The 14,219-nt window shown below is 40.8% G+C and overlaps 1 protein-coding gene across 1 annotated transcript in view; it reads right to left on the bottom strand.

Moving 5' to 3' along the window:
* LOC111237924 (insulin receptor-like) overlaps positions 1 to 14,219 on the bottom strand; it is a 79,828-nt gene that overhangs the window by 38,696 nt on the left and 26,913 nt on the right. The gene's annotated exons all lie outside the window — the stretch shown is intronic.

Raw genomic sequence — 14,219 nt, 5'->3', positions numbered from 1 at the left:
AATCACACTCTGCTGCACTCTACCATATGATGAGAAGTTAATCTAAAGGCTTCGTCTACACATAATGTGTTTTGTAGTTGTCATCTCAGACACTTTCATTTTCATCATCACTGCTCTCTCAGTGCATCACTTAACATGTACTTAATCTTACTTTAGTTTTTCTTTTGAAGTGCTGCAGATTTTTCGTTTAGACTTCGGGTTAATTCTTTTAACTCACAGGGACATTTTCATACATGTCTTCTGTTCTTTCCTTGTCGATACCAGTTGCATCTGCGTTGCAGCAACAACCAAAGTAAATTAAGTGTACTACTCTAAAAATTGGGTGCACTTTTTCTATTATTTTTAAGACTTACAATAATACCATAATAAACTTACCATGTTTGAAGGAATGTAGTAACATTTCACTTACTGGTCTGAACAGCACCTATGCCATGACATCAGAAAGAGCCTTTGTTTAACTATTGTAAACCGTTGATATATATCAAGACTGTTATTAAGCAGATGATTAAATGACACAAACTGCATTTGACTAACCAGACTATATCAAAAAATAATATTTGTAAAAACCTCAGTATGATGTGTGTGAGTCCCTATATGCTCATCAAAATCTATAATACAGATAGATTCCTATAGAGAGTCATCACTGCATAACTCTAAATTCATCTCTTGAGGTAAAAATGACAAATTTTTGCTCCAGATTCTCATTTGTATGAATTTTCTGCTCTTTTTTTCTCTTACATGATAGTAAACTGAATGTATTTTTCACTATTTTCTGATATTTAAGATCAAATGATTAATAAATGAATAAGGAAAGTAATCGGCATATTAATCAATATACAAAATAATCGTTAGCTGCTGCTTTTCTTTGAGCAGCTGTCTTCATCTTCTTCTGTAATGCATTTCTCTCTTTTACACTTTCCCTTAGTTGGGTGGAGAGTGGCTCTGAGAAACACACCCCCCATTCAAACAGACGAGAAGACACAAACACACCATCATGTAATAACACAAATGTGTCTGAGGCCACACACAGAACGTGTGCAGGAGAGAAAGGAGAGGAAAGAAAGAGTTAGAGGCACTAAGCAGTCACAAATTACAGATGGAAAGTGCTTCTTACACAAACAAAAAAAATCTAAAATTCAGGCTTTTGCCAACAACACATGAGCTGTGGACAAACATGTCATGACCAATCACATGGGGAGTAATTCAGACATGCACCAATCACAGGCACACACACTGCCAAGGCGGCCATCTTTAGTAACAGGAGCCAGGGCTGACAAGTTTGGTCTATCATTTTGAGGCCCAGAAATTCCTGCATGTCTGCATACCACAGCATGGAAGGGGAAGGAAGAGGGGGAGAGAGGGAGAGAGAGCACACAAAGCAAAGGAACAGAGGGACAGAGAGAGAAAAAAAAAAAAAGGAGAAGGGAGGGAGTGCAGAAGGAGGATCTTTCACATAAGGTGGAGCAACAGAAGCAGGGAAGAGAAACGGGGAGAGAAAAAGAAAGACAGGGAAAAACCATTTCTTCTCTTTTTCATCAGACTGTTTTCGCGGCATCTGACGCTTTTTCCAGGCTTTTCCACGCATGGCTAGACGGCTAGACTTCCCATACATGTCGGTAAAATTATAAACTGCATTCATTCCTCATGAGGGCAGCGGGGCCATCAGAACGTAGTGGGGGGAGATGTAAAGTGCAGGGAATACATACTACAATGATGACTGCAGTCTTGTCCTGTGCTACAATTTTCTTCTACTGTTCAATACTGACACTGTACAGTAGAGGAGACAGAGACGACCGTGGAACAGCAGCAGCCATTTTTACTGCAGTCTTATAACTGTGTCACTACTCTGGTATCATCAGGTGATGCATTTAGGCAAAGAGATCTGTCTTACAAATATATATATTAAGATATCAAGGAAGAGAGTGGAGATTGCATAAGCAGTCAAAGGAGTTTATAGGCCTAATGTTTTATTTTTATTAATATTCAGCAAAAAAAAAGTAGCCTTTTGTTTTAAGATGATCAAAAATGAACTACAGATTAAGAAAACGCCTCAATTTAGGGAAGCGTGACCTGAGATGAAACTTAACACTGTTGGTTTCAACATTCACAACCTCATCCTCTGACCTTGTGCCCTGGTCCATTACTTAAACCAGGGTGCATATCTTCATATCCTGTGTCATATCCTTAAATATAAACACACACACACACACACACACACACACACACACACACACACACACACACACACACACACACACACACACACACACACACACACCACTGGTTGGCACCAAGATTAATCCAACTATTTATCTTACTAGTTTCATTATTCTTTTATGAATATTACCCATGTCATACATTGTTATGTTTCTGTGTAAACTCTTATCAGATTTCTTCCACTAGAGATTCTACAGATATCTTCTACTAGTTCTTGTGTAATACTACAAGTCTCAAAAAAAAAAAAAAAAAAAAAAAAAAAAGCAACAAGTAGTTCAAGGCGCAGGTCAGAGGAAAGCGTCTATGCTATGTGTTCTGATGCCGACAATGTAGGGGTGACACAGCCACTGAGCCATGCAGCAAAACAGTGACATTCAGACGGAACTAGTTTCTGTATTAAAAATACTTTGTGACACCATTTCCTTATGAGATGACATATTATATTTTCTTATCAGATACCTTACTACAACATTATATAACAATAAAAATTGACGCTCATCAAAACTTCATGACAGACTGCTCAGCAGCTAGCAGATACTTAAATCACACAGAAGATTAACACTGTTTGATTTACATTATCCTAGAGAAATAAGTATGGTAATGAAGAAAAGGAAGAAATAAGAAGAAACATTATTTTTCCCCATGTTTCCCTACTGCTAGACAAAAACATTATGAACACACACACCTGTCCACATTCCACATTGGCACTTCCTGTCTCTGTAAACCCTCCTGGAATCTGTGTGTGTGTGTGTGTGTGTGTGCGTGTGTGTGTGTGTGTGTGTGTGTAAGTGTGTGTGTGTGTGTGTGTGTGTGTGTGTGCGCGCATGTGTGAGTTCAAGTGCTACCCTGAAGTTATGGCCAGCAAATGGCCCACTGGTTTCTGACCCCCTCCTCTACTTGCTCACCCCTGACCTGGGTGGGTCAACCCAGGTTCACATTCTCCCAATAATGCAACCATGCATCTGTTAAATGGTTCGAGGAAAAGAGCAATTTCTTGAAAGCCAAGGACATGACATTCAGTCAAGTGAATGAGCTGAGTCTGGACATAACTACGTGGAAAGAGTTGGGTTTGGAAGCAACTTCAAGGATGGGGAGGTCATATGAGGATAAACACGTTCATTTCAGGAAAAGCAAGTTTAGAAACACAAAGTTGATTTCCAGCACTGACTTTTGAGGGCTTCCTTTAGAACACACGTGTCTTAAGTAATAACTGCTTTGCCTTTTTTTTTTTTTTTTTGGCTTGACCAAACCAGTGTGTGTGAGATGAGGACGGCAGGAAATAAATGATAAATGGATAATAAATGCATAATAATAATTTGTTCAGTCTGATGTGTCAGATAAGCATGAACTCCACAACCCGCCCATCACCATAAACACTTTCTCAACCTGTGGGAAACACCACTTTCCCAAGAAGGTGATGTAACAACAAAATTCTTTTGAATCTCAAATGTCCAAACATGCCTCCCAACCCCTTCAGCCGAGCCCTTGTACCACCTCAAAGTCACAAATGAAATTCCAAGTATTTGATGGAGCATAAGCATCACATATTCCAAATACAGTACATACTAGTAGCTGCGGTTACAGACTATGTTAAGCCCCTAACACGCGGTTCTGAGATCATGCATGCATGAACATACGCAGAGCTTCCCCTGCTCCACTGAAGCACCAGCGCTGACTGTATCTGCTTTGATTGAGTTACTAAACATCACTTCCTCTCAGGCTAATATGTGATTATGGAAGCATAGTTATAATAAACACTTCTCATTTAATTATGTACCTTACTCATAAAAATTTGAAAATCTTTATGTCACCTGTCAAACCATTTACTCCACGCTTCAGATTTCAGCTTTTATATCATGTGTATCTTGAAATAAGAGCAATGAAACTTAAGAGTAAAACATTGCGCATGCATACAGGAAGTACTGTACAATCTAACTATGTTTGATTACAGTTTCAATGTGAACTATATCATTGGGAGATCTTGTGGCTGGGATGGGGAGGTTTTTGTGAAATGCTATAGTATCTATTTATGAAACAACGGCAGACTTTAGCATTTGAAGATTTGGATAAGCCGTTTGACAACTAAAATATGCCGTGTGTGTGTGTGTTTGTGTGTGTGTTCATGTCAAAACTGAAAGCAGGCAGTCATCTGATCTGTGCAAACACCTGAAAACAATCCCCTTCCCTCCACTAGAAGAGGGGTTGCTTTATTTTCCTCCATCACACACAAACACCTTATGCAATCCTTACAGCTCACCTCTTGCCTAAACTGCCTGTAGTCTAATTTCTCAAATACTGGTACACAGCCCGGGGGTTTGCACTTGCGGGAGGCATGCAAAACGATTAATGAAATAAACATTTGCAACACTGTCAGAGCCTGGCATTTCTGTTGGAGGTGTTGTGGATCTGGAGAGCTGTGAACTATTCATCTACCTTTTCTTCCCTTTCATTTTCTCTCACATGTAAATAACACCCCCCACACCACCACCAGCTTTCCCCCAGGGCCCAGTTGTACAGCTCGGCAGTAGGAAGTGCTATGGACAAAGGCAGGAAGTAATGAGGAAGTCCTTTCACACAGCTCAGGCTGTAACAACCACTCGTCTGCCAACATGCTTTCCTCCGCAGCTCACACACGAATTCTCACAGAGAGAAACACACACCAAACCACACATGGACAGCGGGAATCAAACTATTACCATCATTGGGAATTAATGTCAGTTTCTCTCCATATATCTACTTCTCTGTAAAATGTTAAAGTAAAATGATTTAAAATGTGTATTCTAAAAAATACAGAGAATGAGGAGGTATTAACAGATAAGCAATGCCTCATGTTGGTATCCTCCGAAGACCCCATCCTCTCCACACTACACGCTACTTACATTTCTACTAACAGTCAATCCCCTGTTAGAATAGTGGGCAGCAGTGTCAGCGTGCTCCACTTAGCCTTGTGTGTACGTTTGTGCTCCACTTGGCTCTGTGTGCAAGTGTGTATTTGCTGTGCATGTGTCTATCTGAATGTGCACTTGCATAAACGCATGTGCACTTTGTGTGTGTGTGTGTGTGTGTGTGTATGGAGCAGGATGTGGGAGTGCCAGTCCATTGATGAGCTGGAGGAGAGAGGAGAGAGACTTTTCCAGATCCCCTGGGGCGCTCGGCTAGCACTGCCTGCCTGCTACTGCACTCGCTGCACGAATGGAACACGTAGAGGGGCGCAGGCGTGCCCACGCACGCACGCACGCACGCACGCACGCATGCACACACACGCACGTACATAGCTGATGCCAGCTTATCAAAGTTAATTTGGATTTGTTAACAAGGATGCAAGCTGCCAGGAAGGAAAACACAAGAGCACGATTACTACCTCTCCCTCTCCATCTGTCTGTTTCCATCCTTCCTTCTTCACTTCCCCTCTCTTTCAGTTTTTGTCTCTTCCCCTCACTCCCTGTTCTTTATAATATATTCATGGTAATTCAAACACCAGTGAGTGAGTGAGTGTGTCTGTGTCTTGATGTAAGGCAAGCCACCATGGAAAAGCTTTAACTATCACAAATGGACAGCATCAAAGAAGAGCTTGCCTGTGTCTATAGCAATAAGTGAGAGGAAGACAGGAACAAATGTACGCAGCTCTCTCGTCTGTGTGAGAGAGTGTATCACAATCAGAATCACATCAATTGCAGTTCATTTTGCTCAGGAGCCGGAACAGAGAGGTAAATTGGAAACAATTCAAATACTATCATTTAAGTATTTGTGCTGTAATTTTTCCTGTTTGAATGCACAGAAGGAAGACGCTTCTCACTTTGGGAAACAATCAATTTTCTGAAAGGAGCTGCAAAATCAGGAGTTTGCATTCATAGATCCATGTAGTATAACAACATTAAGCTATGATTATGATTATAAAATCTATACCAAAAGTTGGACAGTCGGTTTAACTATAATCACGCAGCCCTAACTCCAATGCTAGTGTGACCTCTTTTCGACAATAGTCCTGCAAGTCTACAGTCTCACAAGCCAGACACTTTCCTATGTTTTCTGTTACACAACCAAATACTATATTACCATATATGTGTAGTACATGTTCAGTTCTTTGTTTTCCTCTCACAAGTTATTTAGATAACTGTAAAACAAGCTCCCACTTCCAGGCAGCCAAGTTAATTCCAGCGAGGGAGAAGACGGCGAAGGATATCATTTCTAGCTCAAGTCACCTCTCACTGGAAAAGCATCTGTGTCAAAGTTCAAGTGGCCCCAGGCCTCCAGACTGCGATTATTTGGTTGCTTTTTGTGGCCATTTTTAGGCGTAGTGAAACAAACGTGCTAGTATGCCCTTTAGGCATCTACTCCACCCATCACAATTGTTGATCACCACCAGGAGAGAGACTTAATGAGTGTGTGTGGGAGTGAGTTTGTGCTTGTGTTATCTACACAGGTGATTGGCATGCGGTAGGCATACAGGAAAAACAACAAGCCTTCTCGACCAGATGGAGGCTCATGTGTTGAGAGCAGTGACTATATGTGCAGAGGTTGTTGCTTCACAGATCGGCAATGCATCAAATTTAATGAAGCATTTGAATGTGCACGATACCAATTCTAACTCTACGGGCAGTTCTCACTGAAAGCGCATGTAGACATTTACAGTTTACAATATATAGACTACCTTAATATTCCTGAACGTCTGTTACAGGCCAGCACTTTATCTGCTCTGTCTTATGGTCGCAGATAATACTGGTTAGATGTTATCAATTTAGAAACGTTTTTTAATTATGACAGAATTTTAAAACTATGGCTCAGTAGAGACCCTTAGTACTTTTTGGTACCAACCAAAATGTGTCTGTAGCAAACACTGACATAAAATCTGGGATGTGTAATCATCTTTACTTCTTCTTAGATCAAATTTTGCCAGTTAGAGTTTTATTTAATTAACATTCCTGTACAGCTGCTTGTGTTTAGACATAACTTTTGAGACCTTTAGCCTCTTTCGTTGAATGAAAACTCTTTTGTTTCTCAAAGTAAGGTTTTGATAAAAGTACTGTTGTGATAATAATAAGGGTATCATATAAGTACTTGTTTCACATAACATCAAATGATATACAGTCCTACTTAAAACTGACACAAAGACCTTAATACAATGAAGTCATGTGAGAAATCTGGTCATTTCTGGTAACTTTCTTTTAGTTTAAATGAATGCAAAATATGTTATGTGTTATAATAGATTATAAATGAGCAATTGCTTTCTCACACATTATTCCTGAACATGAACAAAGATGCTTGAACTCGCACAGAGAAGACATGGTGGGGCAATTGAGCACTATTTACAGAAAGTGTAACACTCCTGCATTCAGTCTGGCTGTCCCTCTGTGTTTATGTTCTTCTGTTCCCTGTGTCACTGAGCACTAAATGGCTAATTAAGAACAGCAGCTTCAGGAAAACGCTTTCATTTAACTCTCATTAGAAACAACTGCAGAAACTGAACCAAAGAAAGATAGAAGAGAAGAGGAGATCAAGAGAGAAGTGTGTGTGTATATGTGTGTGGAAGCAGCCTGAGCGGAGACACTTTTACACCCCAATTAAGAGGCTGGGCTGGCTAAGTGTTTTTGTTTGGTTGTGGGCGCAGGCCAACAGCACGCTTCATTGAGCGCCTCCATCCTTAATACTGTCATTTTCTTTCTCTCTTTAGCCTCCTCTAGCTTGGCCACTTGCCACTCTGGCAAAAGTGTGTGTGTATGTGTGTGTGGTTTTGGACTGTGTGTCTGTGTGTGCACCTGGGAGCCACACTTGAAAACGCCCTGCCATGTTTGTTTTGCTCTGTTTATTTTGTTTTGCCCAACCCCTTCTCTTCCCCTCCTGGCCTCCTCATCTGGCCCTCGTCTTACCCACACTGACGGTCCATTTTCGTTTGATAGCATGAGAAATAAAACACTAATGGAAACAACATTGAAGACAATTTCCACTTGCAAGGCAACCATGACTGAGACAACAACGTGAGCTTTCAGTTCATGATATGGCCAATGTGTACGTGGTATACAAGATGTTATGATCACCATTTAATGGTAACATAGACAGATATTAAAGGAATAGTTCAACGTTTTGGGAAATATAATACAATAGATTAGAAGATCGACACAGGTCTCAGATCTGTCTGTTACATAGGAAGGTACGGCCAGGAAACCCTTAGCTTAGCTTTAGCATAAAGGTAAACAGCTGGCCTGACTCTGTCCAAAGGTAAAAAAAATCTACCTGCTGGCAACTGTGAACTTGACAATGTTGTTACATTTTGCTTGTTTCATCTGTACAAAAATCAAAGTGTAAAATCGTTTTATGGGAGGCTGGGTATGTGTTTCCACAGACTGCATCTCACTCCTAAGCCCTAACTAAATGTTCTAAATAAATGTCCTGATACTTTCATGTAGATCTGTTGCCGGGAAACGACTCCAACAATAGGCCTACACACAACTACTGGATCTAAGATGGTGACTTGATTTGGCTAACTGAGGCTGCTGAAGCCTTATATTAACTTCGCCTCAACTTAAAAAAAAACATTTTGGACAAAAGGAAGTCATTGCATTAGGAAGGGTTTGTTTCATGGACACTTTGGGCAGGAGAAATGATTATAGTGACCAATAACTCTCTCAATGTTGGCATGTATGTGAGTGTTGTTTTAACAGAGTTGAAAAAATCCAAACCATCATTTAACAGCTCTTTCATAAGATACAATGTCTTCTGAACTCCTGGGTGCTTAACCTGCTTTTTCATCCTTTCATAGACTGATGTCACAGGTTTATCTCTGGTAAACACTGCTCACACCTACAACTGTACTTCCATGAAAATAAAGCTCCAGCTCCTGAGAAATCCAAAGACTCATGTACATTTCATTATGTGCACCATGAAGTTTCATTTTCAGTTCACACTCTCTCTCTGCTCCTGCACTCTCGTCACTTTCTCTATTTTTTTTGTTTTGTTTTTTTTTTTTTAGAAAAGCTGGGACTTTTGTTTAATGTCTTTTTAAAACGTCCACGTCTCAAAATCAAATTCCTGTCCCTACTCCAGAAGCCTGTTGACCAAAGCTGGGCGATGTCCAACCTGCAGTCAACTCTGGTCAGGAGGAGGGTCACAAAGTCACGCTGGATGACGCACGTTGACCCATTTATATCGACCACCATCAGAGGTTCAACCTGTGTGACTGCGACAGTCTGAAGGGGGGGGACATGTAATGGCAAGAGGGCATTTTCCCATTGTGGCTTTTGTCACTGGGAGGTGAAGCTGTGACTCTGTTTGTGTTTGTGTGTGTGTGTGTGTGTGTGTGTGTGTGTGTGTGTGTGTGTGTGTGTGTGTGTACCTGAAAACAATCGCACAAACAACAAAGCACATAAGCGCAGGCAGTGTGATCTTTAACCTGAAAAGCCTTCTCTCCTCCTGCCTGTGTGTGTATGTTTTTGTGTGCATGAGTTGTGCAAGCATAGTGCTGGCCGGTGTCTGTGGGGCTGAACACAGTGTGCCAAGCCTCAGCAACAGATAGAGCCTTATCTAAACAGGAGATCAACTGTTTGTTCCCATTCTCTCATTCTCTCATCTGTGAATGTTACCCTTACTTCCTGTCTATCTGTATTTTTCTCTCTTTACCTCTCATTTGAAAATCTCAGCATTGTGTGCTTGCTTTCGATGTATCAATCTGCCTGTGCATGTGACTGCTATCCATCTGTCTCTCATCTGCAAATATACATCTATACATTAAGTCCTCCTACTGTCCTCATCTATTTCTCTATTTTCGTAACCGACTGGAAATTTTAAACCGATGTCTCTGTGTGTTTTTTGTCTCACTGACAAAACTAATATTCTACTATACTCTTCTTTTCTTTTTTCTTTCTTTTTTTAAATAAATGGGATCAAATCCGATTGTTGGTAAACTACCACATTTATCTTAAATCTGCAGTGTGAAACTTTGGTGTCCCCCTTCTGATAATGACAGTAATTACATAAATACTGTCAACGTGTGTCTGGCCTCAGTCCCTTCTCTTTTTTCGGCGCTCTCCAACAAGGAAGAGCCACACCGATGGTAATCCGCGTTTGTCCTCGCCATTGATCGCTTTTATTTTAGACTGTAATCCTTTCTCTGTATGCCGAGCTTTTTTTTTTTTTTATCTGGAGCATCGGAATCCTTTCTTGGCTGCTTCCTAGGGTTTCCCCGCCATAGGTTCTTCCGTAGTCCTGTATGGTGCTGTAGCCTACTCCATTTTCTTCGCGATGGTTGCTCCCATCTTCAGCTCCTGCAAACCAATCATTTTTGGGTGACGTAAACCGCATCGCTACCAGTGTGCCAGCGCAGGAAAGTTGCCACAGCAACATTTACCTGGCACTGATAGGCTTAATTGGAATTGTGTGAACTTGTTTGGCAAAGGCTTGAATGTAATGGACGTTCATTAATATGTAAAAGTAGCGCATTCCAGCTTTAAAGCCAAACTCAGTTGAAACAAACAAAGAGCCGTAAACAGACAACTGCTTTCTTACCACATTAATATGGGTCTTCATTAATTTCAGAGACCCACTGACCTTGTTCTACCAAAGCATATTAGCCAACATTTTTGTCACTTTACTATATACATCCATGAGCTCCACTGATCTCAGACCCGACAACCTTCGCCAGAAGTGTTTTAGATCAGTTCGATCTGATATTGCAACACCAGTAGCAAATATTTTATATACATATGATCCTTGACTGACAAATCATTATCTTCATTTTGTTTTCCATAGGGACAGACATCCGTGTGCAGGCTGAGCTGCAGAATGGCACCTGTAGGACCGGTAGGAATTTCACTGATCAAACGTCCACATAGAAAAACTAACTTATGATAAAAAGGGTTCCAGAGTATTGAGGCTTTTGGAAGATTTGATGTCTTGAAAAAACAGCATCTGCATCATGTATGGGGAATTTCTTCTGCCCTACTCTAGGGCACAATGCAGACACGTTCATGAAACCAATACTACCCCAGATTAACATACGCTATTCTGCCACTATTGTCCAGAGGGAAAAGCAACCTCCAACATTTAATCAGGCAAAGCCGTAGTGACTGGTGAAGGCTTGTAAAAGCTGAGAAAATTGGAGCCTTAGTGGACTTGACAAAATTCCACTACTGTACTCACCTCCACATCTGAATGGCTATCTGCAAAAAGTTGTAAATATACAGTACACACAAGCACACAAAATACATAAGTACGCCAGTGACACACACACACACATATAAACATAAGAAACACATAAAAAAGCACTGGGCAATGAATGTCAGATCTCATACACTCTCCAGGCTGTTCGCATTGCCACCAAGTTACCTAAGAATCCTATACATTTAAACATTTCTTGGTGCACACACACACACATGCATGTGCACAAACACGTGCACAAAGTGGTTTTCCTGCTTGTAAGGAGGATGTGTGAGATCAGGGGAATGCAGGCTCTCCCCGGCCTCTTACCTAAGTCAACTGGAACCCTGTAAAACACAACAAAAACAACCCCACAGTTTCCACTCACATATAAACTTTAATCCCCCGTCTAATGTGTGTATGTGTGCATCAAAGTTTGTAAACTGTTGAGTATTTATTCACAGAAGCCATAATTGAGGATCCTATAGTTTCCTCATGCCACCACCCAGCACGTGTGTTTCAGTGGGTAGCACTGCACAAGCACCTGAGGGAGACAACGTTTTTCTCTTTCTTGATGTTCATACCTCACATCCTTTCATCTCACCAAGGTTTACCTGCGGAGCTGTAACGTGCCTTGGATAAACTGCTGCCTGTATAACATTAAGCTGCAAAATAAAGTAGTATTAAACAGACTAAAACTCATGGATAATATTGATATTACTGCTACTACTGTTATTGTTACCAACATCGTTACACTGATTATATATTGTTTTTAATATTTGTATATCATTCTAATCTCGTACAGCACAGATTTGAGAAAAGCCCTATCTTAAAGTCTGACAGAGTTTGGCTGCCGTAGGCTAAAAAACAAGTCTGTGGCAATGTGGAACTGTGGCTCTCACCTCCACTTAAGTACACATATATCAAACACACACAAACACTTGCAAACATTTACAGTAAGTGTGCACATATCATCCCTATGTGTAGCACACACACACTCACACCCCACACCCCACACCCCCCTGCCTCAGGGGCAGACAACCATTGCATCATGTTCTAGAAATGGCTCCTGCTTTGACACACAGCTCTTGACTAAACTGGTGCCTGTCACATGACACAGAGCACAGCGTCATACTTGCTCCCCTGGCCTATCCGAAGCCAAGGAGACATGAACGCACATGCAAACATGGTGTTTGACATACTGTACGCACTCCTGTTTATCAGTCGACATTCTTTTGCTTCACGGTCAGGGCTGTTCGTCTCTGAAAACCAAGTCCAGAGAGAATTACAAAAAAATGACACTTAAGAGGGCTCAACATAGTAGATGAGTAAGAAAAAGTTCTGAGAGGAAGATTTAGTACAGTGACAAGTGCAGACTGTGAAGTTGCATGGAAAGTGGGGAAAAAAAGTAAAGAGTGGTGTAACATCCTATCAAATGTTCAAATCAAATGCAAATAACAGGCTAAAATTACCCACTTCTGAATTATACACAGAGCTTCAGCTAACATATAATTCATCATGACCAATGATATTTTGTACAGTCACTCCAAAACATGTCTGAGGAGGTGTGTGCTTGCCTCTGTCTCTGTACTCTAAGACCTACTTTTGACCAAACCTTTGAAACTCTCCTAATTTCAAAAGTACTTTAAAATCATAAGAAGTTTGATAAATAGCTTTTACTCTTGTGAGGTTTGCGAGTAATTATAAAAGCAAATGGTTTTTCCTCTTATCTTTCACTTAAGTCCAAAATATCACTTTTTCCATCACTCAGAGTCCTGGACAACACAACTTCAAGTGTCATAGTTCTTCCCATGTAAAGCTTAAAATTGTTGTTTTACCCTGACAATTAAAACAAACTGAATACTCTACACCTTATTAAAATCAAACAGTAAGGCAATGTGTGTTTGTGTGCATAGAGACGGAGACTGAGACACAAAGAGCCATTTCCTGTATTACTTTCCCGACAGTGAGACCTGGCAGAAAATCGTGGAGCCAACATTATAAAGGCGGGCTGCAACAGTCGATGTTCAAGTATAAACATGGCCGAGGTCGTTATGCTTTGAACGCTAGCCTTTCTGTCAGACACAGAGACAGAGGAGAAAAAAACAACACAAGCTATAATCGCCTTCAAAAAATAATAAGCATTCTCTCTGTGTGTCTTACAATAGAAGCCATTCTCTGTTTTTATGGTAGGAGAGGAAAGACCGACTGACTGGCCAACACACTGGCAGCTGGCTGCCTGCAGCACCAAGCAAACCCACAGCTCTTTCTTACACAAACGAGGGAAAATCTGTACAATTTCTAGCAAACATATGTACTATACTGTTTATTCCTGTCCGTCAACTTTCTCACTCTAACCTCATTCTTTCAGTGCATTTTCTTCCCATAATGCCTACCTTTGAATGTTCAGTTCCCTGACTCAACAATGCAGTTGAGTCATTTCACAAGCAGATCCCGAGCCTATAATTACAGATTACTTGCCCACAATGCTCCAGTCAATGAATGCTAATCAGAGGGCGTGGCATGTCCACCACCCCTGGCTGCTGATATTAGGAGCAGCCCTCCACATCACAGAAATCATTACATAAACCATTTGGAATGAAAACATCAGTCGCCTCAATTGATTTCTGGGAGGAAGAGATCTCCAGTGCATATTCTCATTATGTGTCTCAATGGACCACTTTAGAATGAACAGTGTGATGGATTCTAGAAAGGTGCTACACTATCATGCCTGCATACAACATCCAGTCAATATGAAGATTTTTCCACTGCTCCGTGCAAAATGTCAATTTTTTTTTTTTTTTTTAATTAATCAGGCTGGTTTAAATGCCTGACAACGATTGACTGTCTAACTGAAGAAAAGGGATTGCACA

Source organism: Seriola dumerili, unplaced genomic scaffold (genome assembly GCF_002260705.1).
Source record: "Seriola dumerili isolate Sdu_G_001 unplaced genomic scaffold, Sdu_1.0 BDQW01000002.1, whole genome shotgun sequence".
Classification (NCBI taxonomy): domain Eukaryota; kingdom Metazoa; phylum Chordata; class Actinopteri; order Carangiformes; family Carangidae; genus Seriola; species Seriola dumerili.
The sequence above is the reverse complement of the archived record's forward strand: the minus strand, read 5'-3'. Positions and strand labels throughout refer to the sequence as shown.